Source organism: Dromiciops gliroides, chromosome 2 (assembly GCF_019393635.1).
Source record: "Dromiciops gliroides isolate mDroGli1 chromosome 2, mDroGli1.pri, whole genome shotgun sequence".
Taxonomy (NCBI): domain Eukaryota; kingdom Metazoa; phylum Chordata; class Mammalia; order Microbiotheria; family Microbiotheriidae; genus Dromiciops; species Dromiciops gliroides.
In genome coordinates, this window is record NC_057862.1 from 421,328,839 (window position 1) to 421,335,461 (window position 6,623).

Consider the following 6,623-nt stretch of genomic DNA (forward strand, 5'->3'; position numbering starts at 1 on the left):
TGAAACTTTTTAGTTATAAATAATGATAGCATTTATATAGCTCTTTAAATAATAGCAAAGCAATGAACAAATATCTTATTTCATCCTTACCTCATAAATAGGTGCTAGTATTCTTGTTTTACAGATGAAGAAACTGAGGTAGATGGGGCAAGTGACTAGTCCAGGGTCACACAGCTAGCGTCTGAGACTACATTTCAACTCAGGTCCTCCTGAAAAGTCCAGTGCTCTATCCACTGGGCCACCTAGCTACCTCAAATAAACATGACAAAATGTAACACAAAAATATCAGCTTTAAAAACAATAGAGAAAATACACTCCTACATTCCATACAAAGTATGTAAAGTAAAATTAGGATGAAAATTTTCACTGTTTCATAAAACACAGGCACCATCATAAAATCTCCATTTGTAAACAAAATTAAGATTCAAAAAGAAAAGTTTATGGAAATAATATAATACTGTAGCTGTTGAATAGCTCCCTCAGAGTAACTACTAGTTTAAATTAAAGAACATAAAACAAAGTCCTTATTCCCTACTATGGTATACACTGAGGAAGTTAATAAATCATTTTGAATGTCATTATGATAGTAAAAGGTCCATTTTTCAACCTAAAAGTTTCCTTTACAGGGAAAACAAAGCCTTACTGAAATTCCTACACAGAGAAAATTCTTACACTGAATCCCAAAAGACTGGGGGAGGGGAAGTTATAGGCAGAATTTGGCTTTGTTTTAATTGCATTAAGTCCACTGAGGTCTTGATTGATAGTTAAGTGCTTTGAAAATACATCTTACAAAAGTACTTAATAAATGTTCACAATACTGACTATACACAAATATGAAGTTGTACTTTGCTCAGTTAACATAATACCTAAAGTTGTAAAATAATTTTATTTCACATTTTAAATGCAACGTATGAAACAAAGAATCACCTAAGGATTGTTTTATGATCTGGAAAAGGTACAATTGCAGCATATTTTAACTACCATGAGGATGATAAAAATCTTTTCTAGCTGGGGAGGTTACTGTACTGCAATAGTAATCCTTGGACATATACCACATAAGGATCAGCTCTACCACTATATTTTAAGAACAGCACAAGAGTTAAGGATCTCCAGAGAGGGATAATGGTGAGAGGTCTGAAGATCAGGCCATGAGGATAAGTTGAAAGACTGATACAACAGTAGTTTTCAAGTAATAGAACTGGAAGAGAGATAATACTTTTTCTGCTACATCTCAAAGAGCAGAATTAGGAACAATAAGTGGATGTTGCAGAAAGAGTTAAGCTTGATGTAAGGAAGAGACTTTCTAATGATTAGAAATGTCCACAAATAAAACAGAATACTTCAGGAGGGAATGGATTTCTTACTGGAGGTCTTCAAGTAAAGGCTAGATGACCAACCACTTTTGGGTATAGAAAGAATTACTATCCAGGTACAAATTAGATTAGATTACTTTTGAGATTCATTTAAAAAAAAAGATTCCTTTCAATTCTGAAATTCTATGATTGTGTAATACTTTAGAATTTCCATTTAAAAATGCGTATAGGGGCAGCTAGGTGGCACAGTGGATAGAGCACCGGCCCTGGAGTCAGAAGTACCTGAGTTCAAATCCGGCTTCAGACACTTAACAATTACTAGCTGGGTGACCCTGGGCAAGTCACTTAACCCCAAATGCCTCACTAAAAAACAAAAACAAAACAAAAAAAAAAACAACCACACAATAAAAATGCATATAGGCACTCAATTAAGTAAATGACTGTACATTCCCCAATTGAGAAATGGTCAAAGGACATGAACTGGCATTTAAATCTATCTATAGTCATATGAAGAAATGGTCTAAATCACTATTGATTAGAAAAATGCAAATTAAAACAACTCTGAGGTGCCACCTCACACCTATCAGATTGGCTAATGTGACAAAAAAAGAAAAGGATACAAGTTGGAGATGTGGGAAAATTGGAACACTATTGCACTGTTAGTGGAGTTGTGAACTGATCCAGCCATTCTGGAGAATAATTTGGAACTATGCCCAAAGGGCTATAAAACTGTGCATCCCCTTTAACCCAGCAATACTACTACTAGTTTCTGTATTCCAAAGAGATCATAAAAAAAGGCAAATAGACCCACATGTACAAAAATACTTATAGCTGCTCTTTTTGTGGTGGCAAAAAATCAGAAATTATGGGGATGCCCATCAATTGGTGAATGGCTGGACAAGTTGTGGTATATGAATGTAAAGGAATATTACTGTGCTATAAGAAACGATGAGCAGGCAGATTTCAAAAAAACCTCTAAAGACTTATATAAACTGATGCTGAGTGATGTGAGCAGAGCCAGGAGAACATTGTACATAGTAACAGAAACATTGTTCGATGATCGACTGTGATAGACTCAGCTCTTCCCAGCAATACAATGATCCAGACAATTCTAAAAGGCTCATGATAGAAAATGATTTCCACATCCAGAAAAAGAGCTAGGAGTCTGAATGCAGATTAAAGCATACTATTTTCATTTTATTTGTTTTTTCTTTCTTGAGGTTTTCCCTTTTTTCTAATTTTTCTTTCACAACATTCACTAATGTGAAAAAAATATACATATATAACATATCAGACTGGTTGCTGTCTCATGGAGGGGGAAGGGAAGGGAAAAATATGGAACTCAAAATCTTACCAAAATGAATGTTGGAAATTATCTTTAAATGTAATTGGAAAATAAAATACTACAAACCACCCCCAACCACCCCCTCCCCCTCCACAAGAAATGAAGTAAATGACTGTAACTTTACCATATAAAATTAATGCAGGGCAGCTAGGTGGCACAGTGGATATAGCACCAGCCCTGGAGTCAGGAGGACCTGAGTTCAAATCCAGCCTCAGGACACTTGATACTTTACTAGCTGTGTGACCCTGGGCAAGTCACTTAACTCTCATTGCCCCACCAAAAAATAAATTTAATTTTTAATTTAAAAATTAAATTAAATTCCTTGGCTATCAAAGGAAAAGCTACATTTTGTGTCATTAAGAATGTCAAGTTAGCAAACTTCCAAAAGGTTCTTTTTAAGAAAATGGGGGTGTTGTTGTAGTTTTATCCATCTTTTTCATATAATCTCAGATCTAGAAAGAACCTTGGAAGTAGTACAATCTAACCTATACCTGAACAAGAATTCCCTCTATAACATTCCAACAAGTTATCTAGCAGCCACCTGAAGATCTCCAGTGATAGGAAACACACCAGCTCCTCCTGAATACGGTCCACTTTTGGACAGCTGAGTTCATGCAAGTAGTAATGTTCTACATATAGCACATTATCATTTGCAAAACACTTTCCCTGGATGAAGTTAATGATGAAAGTAGTATTGTTCCTATGTCACAGAAGAGAAAATTAAAATTGGGGGAGAGGGAGGTTAAAATCAATTGCCCATGGTCAAAAGTCACTCCAGGTTGCCTATGTTCCTTATTTCACCCAGTGACATTTGTCAAAAAACTGAGGATTTATGTCTACAAAGTCATTAGAAAAGCCAGTCTGGGAAAATGTGTTGGATTTGGAGTCAGGAGGCCAACCATCAAATTTGGCTCCAATATTTAATAGTTGAAGCAAGCAGCTTCATCTCTGATCTTCATTTTCCTTAACTGTCAAATGAGAATCATTAATACTTTTATTACCTATCTCACAGGGTTGTTGTGAAAATAACACCCATAATATTTTAAAGCAAAGCTTTTCAAACTGTGGGTGGAAAAACTGAATGTGGAGGTCATGAAAAATCTGGCAACAGTAAAAAGTTATGTTATACCTATTTACCCGGAGTCAAAAAAAAACTTCTCAGGCAAAAAAGGGATGACAAGTGGAAAAAGTTTAAGAATCCCTGCTTTAGGGGCAGCAAGGTGGTGCAGTGGATAGAGCACCGGCCATGGATTCAGGAGGACCTGAGTTCAAATCTGGCCTCAGACACTTAACACTTACTAGCTGTGTGACCCTGGGCAAGTCACTTAACCCCAATTGTCCCACCAAAAAAAAAAAAGAAAAAAAAAAAAAAGAAAAGAATCCCTGCTTTAAAGCATTATAGAAATAGGATTTAACATAGTGAGTTTTATAAGAATTAGTTCCAATTATTTTTCAGAATTACCTATGAGGACACAGTGAGTTTCTTCACCTGCACAATGAAGACAGGAATACTTGGCATGACCAATCTTCCACTATTCTGAGGAGAGCACTTGGTAAGTCTTAATGTGCTAAAGAAGTAGAAGTTATTATTATTGCAGACTATAAATTCAAAAGTATGTATTCTTTTTGAGAGCTAGTTTCTGGGGAGGGATAACAGTATTGTATTGTTTGGGTGTTAAAATGATCCCTGCCCATAAAGACTTTTTTTCCTTTAGATCTTTGGCCTCTAATATTCTTATGTACGATTGTGGATTATAGTCACCTTCATTTGGGTTTTATCAGCCTATTAAACTGTTAGCTCCACCTGGGCAGAGACCATATTTAACTTAAATTCTGCCTACCTCCCAGCAAAGGAACAGTGTTCAGCACACAATAGGTACTTAGTATGTGTATGCTGAATGAAAATTAATGTTTAAAAATAGTAGTGCCATCGGTTATCCTTTTAGTCAAATCCACATAAAGACTAACACAAAGCATATAACACTAGATTCAAATTTTTCAAATTTTTACCGATGATCTTAGACTCTTTCCAAATGTTATAAATGTATAGGAAAAAAGAAAAGTTGCAATTTATTTCTACAAGGCCTTAAGATTTACAAAGTGCTCCCCTGCCCCCAACAATCATTCATTTGACCAAGATGAGGAAATAGTTTTAACTTGATCCTAGGTCAAACTATTAGTAACCTAAAGAGCTGGAATACATGATCAAGTATCCGGATTCCAAGTCCAGAACTGACTGATTTCCACTATGTACAGGCTGGAGGTATTTTAAAACATTTTTCAATCCCTATCTTCTCTATTCTCTTGAAACATATTCCTGGTAGGAAAAGTCCCATGCCTGTGTGAAAGAATTTCCCCCCCCTAACTTTTACAATATTCGTTCTCCAATGCAGCTTTCAGACTCTGCTGTAGGTCAAAGTTTATCATCCTATGTGTCTATAAAGCTAGTTTGTGTACCGAAATGAAACAGCCTCGTCAAAAAGTTCTGAATGACCCTTTTCCTTTATGGGTTTCATTAGTGGGAAGAGGCTCCTCTACACGGAAGCAAAAGTTGGGCCTTAAAGAACACTAGCCGGGGGCAGCTAGGTGGATACAGTGGATAAAGCACCGGCCCTGGATTCAGGAGTACCTGAGTTCAAATCCGGACTCAAACACTTGACACTTACTAGCTGTGTGACCCTGGGAAAGTCACTTAACCCTCATTGCCCCGCAAAAACAAAAACAAAAACAAAAACAAAAACAAAAAACCACTAGCCAATCTCTCTTACCTTACAGATGAGGAAACTGAGACCCAATCAAGTAAAAAAAAGGATTGATCTGCCCAAGATCAGACAAGGAGTAATAAACAGAGGTGAGTCCTGAACTTAGGTCTTCTGATTCTAAATCCACTTCAACTTCTACCATGTAAGAAATATGCCCAAACAAACGTTGCGCCCACAAGCACAAACGTTACATTATTATTCTCAGGCAAGTACATTGCACACATTCACAAATATACATTCATACAATTCATACAGAATGACAAAATCGCCAAACATTATAGATCTAAGGAACCTCAGAGACCATTTAAACTACTTTTTCTTTATAAATGAAACAAAGTTTCTGCGACTGTAAGTGACTTGAACAAGGTCATACGCCAAATCAGTGATGGCCCTAAATCGGAGCCCCGGCGCTCTATCCTCCACCACCGGCTGCCTCTGGGTACGGAGGCCGCGCCGAGGCGGAGGCCCCCGTGAGTCAGGGCAGCTGAGTCAAGACGCTCTCGGGCCGCCGAGGGCCCCAGGCTCGCCTAGTCTCTGCCCTACCGGAGGGCGGCAGCCCCGTTCCCCACAAACGAGCCAAGACGAGCCGGGCCAGGCGCCGCCAGGATCTTGGGCTCCGCGTCCGCCACGGAGCGGCGGCCACGAAGGCCGGCGCGGGGACAAACCCATGCCCCAACACCCACACCCACCCCCGGCCGGGCCTCGAGCCAACCTCCAACCGACTCCTGACGGGCAGGCCTCGGCAAGGCTGGATCTTGGGGTCCCATCCCCCGACCCGACCAGCGGGCCTCACCTGGGCGTTGGCCTCTTACATCGCTCCCTCGACCCGTGGCAGCCTTTCCTTCGCCCTCCTCTGCCTCAGCCGCTGACGACTGGCCCCAGTTTGGCCCCGCTACCCACCTCCAACCGCCCCAGCAGCAGCCGCCGCCGCCGCTGCCTCAGACCCGCGCCCACCCGGAAGTTCTTCCGGGCACTTCCGGCAGGAGAGAACGAGGGAGACGAGAAGCCGAGAGAAGCAAGGTGGGGGTAGGAGGGTGGGAGTTAGGCGGGGGCGGGGCTGGGGGCGGGGCTGGTAGGGATTTATCAGAAAGAAGGCGGACCGGACGCGCTGGTTCGCACGTCCACCCATACCCACGCTCACATGCCACCCCCCACACCATACACGTACACAGCAGGGAGGGGTGGGGAGAAGAGGGGAGAGGC

At 40.4% G+C, this 6,623-nt stretch overlaps 1 protein-coding gene across 2 annotated transcripts in view; it reads right to left on the reverse strand.

The window, feature by feature from the left end:
* The window catches only part of ZBTB43 (zinc finger and BTB domain containing 43), a 31,084-nt gene extending 24,687 nt beyond the window's left edge, over positions 1 to 6,397 (reverse strand). The window contains exon 1 of one of the 2 annotated variants that reach the window (XM_043985202.1): positions 6,214 to 6,397. The gene's annotated coding sequence lies outside the window, so the exon portion shown is untranslated. Of the gene's footprint in view, positions 1 to 90; positions 225 to 6,213 lie in introns of those variants that run through there. The other variant, XM_043985204.1, reaches the window with a different exon arrangement.
* Positions 6,398 to 6,623: the final 226 nt, after the last annotated feature.